The sequence below is a fragment of the Strix aluco genome, chromosome W (genome assembly GCF_031877795.1).
Source record: "Strix aluco isolate bStrAlu1 chromosome W, bStrAlu1.hap1, whole genome shotgun sequence".
Lineage (NCBI taxonomy): Eukaryota > Metazoa > Chordata > Aves > Strigiformes > Strigidae > Strix > Strix aluco.
The window spans coordinates 27,039,674-27,051,550 of record NC_133970.1 but is presented as its reverse complement, the minus strand read 5'-3'; positions in this window follow the sequence as shown (position 1 = coordinate 27,051,550).

The window sequence follows — 11,877 nt, the reverse complement described above, 5'->3', positions numbered from 1 at the left end:
ACACAACTTATTCAAGATGTCTGTAGCAGTAGGTGACCATCCAAAAAGGGTGTCCCACTAGTTATGTTCTGCATTCTTTTTGCTCTTTCCAAGACTCAGTGTATTTCCTCCACATTGTGATGAACAGTTATTAGTTTTTGGTTTTTTTTTGTCCGTTTTCTCAAACTTTCTCTAAAATTTTAACTAAGTCTTTGTGTTGAAGTAACTGCTTAACCAAAGTGAGATTCATTCCAATGGGTGTAGGTTGTAGATTATGTATTAACGTATAATTGGATTGCAGGAGTTGGTGAGACATGACCGGGGCTAAATAGGAAAAGTCACATTCGATTATCTTTGTGAAATTGTAAATACAGAGATTTGAATAATTTTTAGTCTCTACTATGACCTCGTCTACGGTTAAGAATTCACAAACCGTCCTCAAACATACACAACCTTTGCCGATATATATGAGTACTGTTTTAGGACTTTCATTGGGATGGACCTCGAAGTGGTAAATATTTTGTTCGATATCTAAACAAATATCTTGTGCCTCAATTGCATTGCCTTCACAAATAATTCCTTGTTGTCCTCGTACAATGCAAGGTTCTAAATTGACGGTTTCTCATTTTTCGTTTACTTTTCGGGCCCATACTCTATGCTCAGAAGGATAGAGTATGGTCCCGTTGTGATTTAGTTTTAATGAAATGACAGGGTAAATTTGGTATATGGCGGTATTATGAACAGTGAGTACAAAGGCAGTAGCTGTATTTGTGATGGGGTCATAGGTAAAGTTTACCAGATTCCACCAGGATTGGAGTTTCCTTTCAAAATCAGTGGTACTGTCCCAAATTATTCTCCGAATTTCAGTAGGGAGGGTTCCTTCTTCATCTTCTTTTATAATTGAAGTAGCTACCGACTGCATCCATATTTGGGCCTGGATGCAGCTGAGAGCCAAAGATAGGTTATTTTGGAGTATACCGAGTGTACCTGTAATCAATTCGTGATCTTTTATATTTACCTTTTCCCCTTTTGGTAATATATTTGACAACAGCTACTGATTTGTCCCCAAAGCCAATAAGGAAGATTACAAAGGTTGTTGTAAATCAGTTAAATTATTAACTGAGGTTGTCAATTTGTTCATTATTACCCCCGAGTCAATATTATTTAAAACTCCTAATCCTGTTTCCAAAACGCCGGTTAAGTTTCTCTGTATTCTTTTCATAGGAGGAGTTTGTTTTTGTAGCCAGGTTGTCCAACCTTTATAAGAGGTTTTTAGGAAAGGTGAACAGGTTGGTTCAATATTTGAAACATTATTTTGTATCAGCAATTCAACTTATTTGAGAGACCACGCCGGGTTAAATAACATTTGTTGTTGACCTGTATTTCTAATTGCATATGGTCTGATTCCAAAGATTCTTGGGTTAAACATGGCAGTTGGTTGTGTTGGAACAGTATGAGCAGGAGTAGTTATAGTTTCCTCCTGTATGTTCAGTGGGAATCGGAAAGATACAACCTGGTCTCCTGACCTGGTTCCCCCCAAACAAACTATGGACACTGGTTGGGTTGCAGTAAATGCATACCAACAGATCTCAGTCTCACAACGGGTTTGAGCTATTTTAGATCCCGTCTTGTCTCTTATAACGATTTGAGTCAAAGGGGGCTGACGGGTTATCACACTTACATTGAATGTTCTGCAGTCTATTTGTATCTCATCTCCTTTTTTAGTTGTCCAGGTATGGGATGAATTTTCCTATTTATATGTTTGGAGTGTTCGGTTATTATTTAATATGGTAGTTGTCAACCTCATCCCATACAAATTTGTACCCATACTTCCCGTATGTCCATAATAAGTGTCTGACCAGGGTCATGGTATTAGGTTAGTTAGGGTATGTTCAAAAGGCTGGTGGGATTCTATAGATTTGTGTAGTTTCTCTTATTTTTTTTTTTTTTTTTTTTTTAATCAGGTTGTTTGGCACTCCTATCTGGCCCTTCCCTCTCAGAGGTCTTTTTCTCCTCAGAGTAGGGTAGCAAAGTTTTCCCCACTTCAGTACGTCTCTGCCTCCTCTGCCTACTCTGTTGCTTAGAGCAGCAGGGTGTTCCATCTTCTCGGCAGCAGCCGTATTCTTCAGGGGTACGCTTACCTCTGCTCCGGGACACGTAGGCCTCCTAGTTTTTAATTTTGACTTTGGGTCCACGGCAGGGGACCCAGGGGATCTGCTTTCTACAGATCACCCTTAGGATCTGAGGGTGATATTCAGTAGGCCAATTAGGGTGAGTGCACTCTATTTCGGGATTTATCCCTTTGGTAAATATTTCCCACCAAATTTTCGAATCCTCAATTATTTTTCCCATTTTTCCTCCAATTTTTAGGGCCTGATTAGTTAATCTTCGTTCTCGTTGATAACACTGTTCGCAACTAGACCGAAGATTTATTCCATGTGCATTATGAACCCACCAGTCTTCTTTACATACATTACACTTTATGCAGATAAAGGGAAAACAAATACAAGTTTCAATTGGACAAAATATTAGGGTCTCACTCATCGAGTCCTTCGTAAGTTCTTTCAAGTTTTCCGAAGGGTGACTCGTAGATCCCCAGGAGGGCTGGTCACTTTCCAGGCCGGATCCTGTATAAGTCCCTTTATGCGACTTGCGTGTGTCCACCCCTTCTCAGCAGTCCGAACAGCAGTTTCTGTAGTGATAAGAGTAACATAGGGTCCTTCCCAACGGGGGGGTCAAAGAGGATTCTTTCCATGATTTGATTAGTACTTTATCTCCTGGTTGGATTTGATGCATGGCCACATCCAATGGAGGCTTTTGTACTACCATCCCCCGGGCCTGCAGTTGTTTTCCCCTTGCCATTAGCTGTATCAGATAGGATTTTATCTTTAATTCTTGAAGCTGGGGGTGATCTGGTGGTATTTCTAAATCATAGGGCATCCCATATAACATTTCAAATGAGAAATACTTACATCGGTTCGGGGTTGAGTTTTGATATTTAACAATGCTAAAGGGAGACACTTTATCCATGACATTTTGGTTTCTAACATCAATTTGGTAAGGTTTTGTTTTTGGGTTTTTTGTTTTGGTTTTTTTTTTTTTCTCCATTCATACGTTCAACTTTTCCTGAGCTCTGCGAGTGCCACGGGGTATGGTATTGCCACTGTGTACCCAGGGCAGCCAAAGTCTCTCTGGCTACTCTGGATACAAAGTGTGGACCCCTATCTGAGTCTATTGTTTCTATTGCTCCATACCGAGGTATAATTTCTTCAAGTAATATCCTTGTTACTGTGTGAGCTGTGGCTCGAGCTGTGGGAAAGGCTTCTACGAATTGGGTTAAATGATCTGTAATTACTAGTAAGTATTTATACCTCCCCACCTTTGGTAATTCAGTAAAGTCTATTTGTATTCTTGCAAAAGGTCTATGAGCCAATTCTCGCCCCCCATATACTCGTTTTCTTATTTGATGTTTATTTACTTTTTGACAAACGAGACATTCTCCTATCACTCGTTTGGCTATATCATATATCCCAATGCACATGTATTTAGTTGCAAATTGATCCACTAATGCCTGAGTTCCCCAATGAGTGTTTTTATGGAATTGCTGCATTATTTTGGTAGCTATGGGTTTTGGGAGAACTTCTCGGCCGTCTGGGAGTTCCCATTTTCCATTAGCTTTCTGTTTAATCCCCATTTGATTTAATTTTGCTTGTTCTTGAACAGTAAAGCTTAAAATTTCATAGGATTTTCCATGGCAAAAGCACTACTTAAACCCTGGTCTTTCACATACACATTCTATGCCGTCTACCCCGAAATCGTCCCAGCAAGCATAACAGGGGAGGTAATTATCTCCACAATTAACACACCGCTGTCTGGCCTCTATCGGATCATCCAAGTGCAGTGCTAATAGCGCTGCTCTCTTTGCCTCTTGATCAGCAAGGTTATTCCCCCGTACTAAAGGATTTAGCCCCCTCTAGTGTCCCTTTAAGTGTACTACCGCAATTTCGCTGGGCCCTCGTATAGCTTGTAAAATTTGTGATATTAACTCCTGATGTACTAGGTCCTTCCCCCGAGAATTGATTAAGCCTCTCTCTTCCCATATTTTCCCAAAGGTATGCACTACTCCGAAGGCATATCTAGAATCGGTATATATAGTTCCCACTTTTTCTTTTAGTAATTGTAAAGCCTTTAATAATGTATATCATTTGCATGCCTGTGCATAGTCACTTTCCTCCAAACTAAAGGGTACCTTTAAATTGACATAAATGTTTAAGGCTTGACAGACCCACTCTTCAAAGGACCCAAAAAAACCAGGCCAATAGAGATGGTCGCCCCTGATTTGTTTCCCTCCCCAAACCTCCATACAATAATAAATCATTTCTACTTTGTCCTTACCCCGCCTAGAGGGGTAATCTTCCCAATAGTTTAACATCAAGCCTAAAGGGCTATCTGGTGGTATTTGGGGGTACATCACCTCGGGTCCCAAACCACCCATGGGATCAGAAGGCTTGCTCTTCTTCTGTCCCATCTTCCGGAGCGCCTTCACACACTCACACAATTCGTTTTTCCCCCCTTTTCGTGACCCAGTCCCTCGCGGGATATGGGAAATGCACTACCGAGGGGTCCGCGCTCGCTTCGCCCTGCTGGGCGTCTCACACACCACGCTCCGGGAAACCCAACCCCAACCGAACGGTAACCGGCCTATACTCACGCAACCCTGCGTCTTCGTCCGGGGCTTCGTGCACAAAGATTACGGGGTTACCGGTATTCTTTTGCTTGTTGCCAAGTTTTGGAGTTCATCGGTAGAGGGTGTGATGTGATAGCACTCAGCCGGGGCCGCTGAACTCAGCGGGGCGCCTCCCCGTATGGGGCTTCCCACCAGATTGCCTCTATCCGAGTCACGACACCAATTTTGTTATAAGTAGATTTCTCAAATTGATGTGAGTCAGAGCCAATCAAAATTTCAATTGTTTACTTAGCAAGCGGCAACAAGCAAAACAGCGCTGGGCGGCCGGGGAGTCCCTGCTCCACCAACGGCGCGCACTCACTTCCCGAGGGTCCGTCTTTTTTATATCCTCCGCCTTCCGGTATCGGGTCTCTCTGAGAGGTGTATCCTGCGTCTGCGCACTTTGCAGCTAGGGGGTCGCTCCATCCGGGTCTTCCTCGCGTCACCAATTCCTCGTATTTCCTGCTTTCCTGAGAGTGGCTCACAAAGCTTTTGTTTATATCTTACAGAGTATAGACATTACCCCTTTGTCCTTCTTCCCTTTGTCTTTCTCCCCTTTGTCCTTCTTCTCTTCTCCCTCTTTTCAATCTTTTGTACAATAGGAGTCCTTGCTTCAGCATTTCAACTTAGATAAGCACTTGAAGTCAGTTAGTCGGTACACAATGTAATAGTTAAGATAAAGCTTAGGCCTACATAGTTTATGGAATAACATGTCACGAGCTCCCAGTATCTTTAATGGAATTTGATGAACAAACAGTTTACTGTCTATCACAATCACCACTTGCATACGTTACCATCATCTAGACCCGCAGTCACTGGGCAGCCCCAGTTACAGCGAGGATTTGGAGAACCTTTCCCTGCAAGTGGGAAATCTTACGCGGTGCGTCCACCCGTAGGTGAGGCTTCCAAAGTCGCTGTGAGCGGGCCCAGCCTTATATACCTGAAATCAGTAAGCCAGAATAGCTGGCACCTTTGTTTTAAGCGGAAATATCTGGAGTCAGTCTCACGTTAGATTTTCCCAGAGCCTGGCCGGGGCTCAGGGAAAAAACTAAGGGAGTTTTCCCAGTTTATCTAGGTGATTTATGAGCAAGGTCACACACCAGGTCACAGGGCCAGACAATTGTCTCTGTGGCCCTGTTATTGTGGCCTTGTTACCTTGTTTACACACACAAAGAAGGATACATGTTTTATGATGTTTAAGTTACATTTTCTATACATAATCTCACTAATGACTACATACGGAGTTAGCAATTTCGGTTCAAGACTTATTGTTCAGGTTTCAATATTCCCACCTTTTACATCCGGACAGGTGGTCTGTTATAATTTTAGTACAAAACCTATTGATAAAATGCTTGTCAATTATAAAACATACAGGATTCATCTATAGGTCAACTCTGGCTTGGGCTTATTGTCCAAGCCTTAGCACTTCATTCGGTCCTTTGACCTATAGGTGAATCATGGTTGTCAAACCACTTCTATGGTTAGTGACATTAGTTTCCGTTCATCACTTGATGATGTTTTGTCAGGCATGTCCCGATCCAATATCAGGGAGGGTTCTTAAACGATCTCACTAGTGATCTTAAGACACAAAGGAGGTTAGATACCATGCAACCTTGTAAACTCTATTTCCTGTAACAAGTAATAATAGCGATAGGACAGAGGGAAGAAGAAAGAAAAAGTCAGAATACCTAAGCAAGCAAACAGAAGAGATGCAGCAAAATCAGTTACCACCACGAATCCAGTGATGTCCTGTTGGCTTAGTCAGCTCCGAGCCCTGAGACAGGAGTACACAGTCTTTTTATTGTCCAAGTCCCCACAATTTCTCCAAAGAGTCCGCCCATTTCCACGGAGCTCATTGTCATACGTGCCGCCCCGTGTTCCTCCAGGTGCGCATGTCCAGGTGTTCACAGTGGTCGTGCTGGAGGAGGGGTGTCAGCCTGTGGCGTCTTCAGCTTCCGCACGCCTTCCTCACCCTGATTTCTTCTCCACCTGGCTCGTGCGCCAGCGCAGCTTGGCAGGCACTGCCAAGGATGATGTCGTTCTGGCTTCAGGCAGATATGGTGGTTTCTTCGGGGACAATTCATCTCCTTCAGAGCGTACTCCTTCACGGGACAGGATGTTGAGGCCAGGTAGTGGTAGTGGTGCGGCAGCAATGTCGAGGCAATACAGTCTCTCACACTGCCCCATGGCTTGACATTGCTGTCCTCGTGGTGGCACAAAGGATAGAGATATAAAGAGAGAGAGAAAGAAAGGACAGAAATAGCGTGCAACATGACAACTAACGATATTTCTGGCTAACATATAGCTAATAACATCTTTAACAGATATATAAATTTTCCGTTAATAAACATATAACTAACAATATCTTTAACAAATACGAATATCTTCAGTTAACAAGCATATAGCTAACAACATCTCTAACAAACATGTCATGCTCAAAATTAACTAACTCTACAAAACCAAAACATTCTACAAACCGATTTTAAGGTTGCAAGGAATCAGTAGAAGAACACAACGGCAGCTTACATGATTGACATTCACAGGGACAAAAAAGATGTATTATAAGAACAAATAAGAAAATGATTATCAAGGCTAAGGCTATAAAGTGAATTGAAATTATTATTAACATATTATCCATTATTTTTCCACGGTTCTGGTAATATACCACTGAGTGTTGGTGGCCCTGGCAGTCCATGCAGTCTGTTGCCCTGGTCTGCCGAAGTTGGGGTCAGCATACGCAGCAGGAAAATCGCTTTCCACGCCCCTTTATCCTAAAGCGCATGTGTCATCTGGGCCTAGAAACTTCTATCCCAGATTTAAACAAAGGTAAATAAGCAATAACACTACAAATAACAAATAAACCAATATTAACACTGACAATGGTTAACAACATCCTAACCAAACATATAATAAAGGTAACAGTAACAATAACAATGTCAATTAACAATATTTTAACCAAACATATTTAATCAAAATGTGTCCTAGGTTGGGACTAAGGATGTGCTCCCGGTCCTTGGGGACTGGGGGGAGAAGGTGGTTGTCTGCATGAACAAGTACAATTACAGGATGTTTTACATGGACACTTATAAGACTAACACATACATATCACAAGGGAAAATATTCTGGTTGTTGCTGTCAATTGTGGAGCTGAAGATGGTCTGGCTCGCTGGAGCTGGGGTCTGCCTTTGCAGCAGGAAAATGGATTTCCATGCCCCCAACTCAGAGTGCATGTGTGGTTTAGGCCTTGATACCTCCATCTTGCCTTCGTGGGCCCAGTAATGACCTTTTAAAGCCCAGGCCCCATTAGCAAAGGGACCTTGCCCTGGTTTGGTGTCTGTTGTTTGTTCATAATACTGGTAACAGAATGACTTAAACCCACAAATTCGTTTTCCTCCCATTCTTGGTTAACACTTAGGAAGTCGGAGCTTCCCACAGACCCAAGGGAGAGGGGAATGGTCACCCAAAGCAATTTTTGCAATGACAGACAATACATCCTAGAAATATTAATAGGACCATGAATATCAACACTATATAAAGATTTAAATTTACATAAGGATCCCCCGTCGTGACTCAGGATATCTTTCTCCAAGGGTTTTACCTGCAAGAAAAAGGAAAGGAAAGCTTCTCGGTTCATTTTGAGAACCGGAAGTGGGTTATAATTAGAAAGATGGGATAATCCACCTTGTATTAATTTTGTGCTCCTTTCCATGAGCATCTTTGGCTTTCCAGGTGTACTTGTTTATTGGGGTATCCAATACCAACGGTACTGCTCCCACCGTGGGGAGTTCGACTAAGACAGGTTGTCCTGGAAAATAAAATGGATTTCTGGGGTGGTCAGGGCCATGTGGGGCTGGCTTGATGCCCACAATGCCACTGAATTCCCAGAAACTTCACTGTCTCAGACGGTCCTTGGATTTTTGCAGAGTTAATTTCCCAACCCTTCTGTTTCATATGATCTACCACTAATTCAAGAACTTGTTGTATTCCCTCCTCATCATTTCCTTGAATCAAAATATCATCTATATAGTGGTTTAACTGTGTGTGAGGAGGCAGCTGTATTTCATCTAAGTGTTCAGCTACAATTCTATAACAGATAGTGGGGCTGTGCAACCATCCTTGTGAAAGCAAATGCTTTTCTGCAATTGGGATAGTAAAAAATGCACTAGTTAAATCTATTACAGCGTACCCAGTTCCTGGATGTTTCTGAACTTCTTCTATTAAAGTGACAGTGTCTGGCACAGCTGCTGCAAGCGGTGCAGTATGTTTGTTTAGTTCTCTAAAATCCACTGTCATTCTCTAGGATCCATCACTTTTCTTGACAGGTCACACCGGACTGCCACCTCAAAACTTCTACATCTAATAAATCTCTAATTGTCTGTGATATCTCTTCATGTCCTCCCAGAATTCTATATTGCCTCATTGTAACTAACTTAGTTGCAGCCAGGATCTGCTCAGGAGGCATTTTTCACTTTGCTGACCGTAACAGGTCTGGTACTAATACAGGGTTTAACTCCAAATTGATACTGACTATCAGAAAGATTTAAAGTTAGTGTTTTTAGAATGTCTATATTAATTTAATATTCAGGAATGGGGACAATCATGACTGAATATAATAATTTTGGGAGGTTTCCTGTTTTCATTTCCATTTGTGTTTGTACAGTTTTAATTTATTTTCCTCCCAAACCTATAATAATTACAGGTTGTCTTTTAAATTTCCTGGGATTCCCATATATTAAGGAGGCCTCTGCTCCAGTCTCAATTAGGGTATTTACAGTTTGTGGGGACTGGTTGTTCTAAATAAAAAACAAATAACAACAACAAAAGAAAAAAACAAAACAAAACAAAAAACTTTAAGCTCTACATGGGGCCATCGGTCCTTCTGCACCCACTGCCCTGGAGCTTGGCCATTAATTCATATGTGCTGATTATAATATTGATTCACCTCCCTTGCCTCCTGCAAAGGGTACAAGTCAGAAAATGCTGCCCCATCCTCTTTCACCCCCGGAACCAGTGATCCACTCACGGGGGGCCCTCCGTGGGCAGATGGAGGGTCCCGTTGAGGTTCGAGAAGGGGTGCCGTAGGCTGAGTTGTCCCTGGATCCTTAGTTTTAGCACTCTGCACTCTCTTGCTAGGTTTATTCAGCCTTCTCTGTGTATATATTCACCACGGCTCGTTAGTTGGAACACCATAAATTTTTTCATGAGACATGCTGTCTTTTAACAAAGCCGTAAACATTTCCTTACGAGAAATCCTGTTTTCACTGCCTTTAGGGCTGTCTCGAGTATCTCGATTCCCTGCACTCCCTCGGGGGCTCCACTCTTCAAGGTCACGTAACTGTTGCACTTTTTCTATTACTTCATCGAGGGGATCCCCCATTTCATTAATGCGAAGGGGCATAATTACATTTTTATATGCCAGTGGAACGGTTTTAATCACTCTGTTTCTCATAGTGACCGACAAAGGATGCCACATCATAAAGTCAGCGTCTCCTACAAAAATAGCTGCTTTCATCCCTTCCTCTTTCATTCGCTGTATACAATCTCACAAAGCATACCACTGACGGTCAGATGCCAGCCAATCATTCTCTGGAGGATATTTGGTATTACATCCCAGAGCAGCCAGTGCTAACAAATTAATATCCTGAGTGTTGTTTTGAAATGCATCCTGCACAAAAGCATTTGAACTTAAAATCAAAAACCTTTTAGAATCTCCTGCGTCTAGGGTTACCCCTGCCACTCCCTGATCCTGCAAATGCACCATCCAAGAGAGCAAGGATTCCCCCGGTCTCTGCTTAAATCTTTCAATTATATCATTTACTTCATACTGTGTATAATCCTTTATCATATCCTTCCTCACAGCTTGCCCACTATTAGGATCTCTACCAGGATCCCACTGCACACCCGCTTCTGCAATCACCGCATGCACTTTCTTACACTTTCTCCTTTTCCTATACTCATATTGTGCTACTCGCACCGCAGCTTTCTCCGCCACTGTCTGATAAATATCCAGCTTATCAGTAAACAACTTATTCTGGCATTGCAACATCACTATTTGACTCTGTAAATCACATATCTGTCGCTCCATCTGGGAGCGCTCTAACAACAGCCTCTCTTCACTCTGGTGTTGTTTTCTACATGCAGTTAACAAAATCCACTCTCGTTTACTTGAATTTGTAGTTTCTTTTCCTTTTTCAATAGGTACCTTTTCATACAATTTAAAACATCCAATGGTTACTTTAAATAATGGCATTTTTGTCGGATCCCACTTCTGACACCAATTTATGTTTTGCTGATCAGGGATATCAATTAAATTCAGACACCAGAGTGAAAAGAGGAGGCGTATTTTACTAGAAATAACTAAATAATATAACAGAATAATACAGAAAACATACAGTAAGAAAAGACAGAATAGTGCACTTAAACAAATAGGAAAATACAGGGTAATGCATCAAATCATTACTACCTGAGAGAGAGAATAGTGATTAAGAAAGATCCATCACCACTTGCATACTTTACCATCATCCAGACCCGCAGTCGCTGGGGAGCCCCGGTTACAGCGAGGATTTGGAGAACCTTTCCCTGCAAGTGGGAAATCTTACGCGGTGCGTCCACCCGTAGGTGAGGCTTCCAAAGTCGCTGTGAGCGGGCCCAGCCTTATATACCTGAAATCAGTAAGCCAGAATAGCTGGCACCTTTGTTTTAAGCGGAAATATCTGGAGTCAGTCTCACGTTAGATTTTCCCAGAGCCTGGCCGGGGCTCAGGGAAAAAACTAAGGGAGTTTTCCCAGCTTATCTAGGTGATTTATGAGCAAGGTCACACACCAGGTCACAGGGCCAGACAATTGTCTCTGTGGCCCTGTTATTGTGGCCTTGTTACCTTGTTTACACACACAAAGAAGGATACATGTTTTATGATGTTTAAGTTACATTTTCTATACATATCTCACTAATGACTACATACGGAGTTAGCAATTTCGGTTCAAGACCTATTGTTCAGGTTTCAATATTCCCACCTTTTACATCCGGACAGGTGGTCTGTTATAATTTTAGTACAATACCTATTGATACAATGCTTGTCAATTATAAAACATACAGGATTCATCTATAGGTCAACTCTGGCTTGGGCTTATTGTCCAAGCCTTAGCACTTCAGGAATTCATTCACTACTTCCC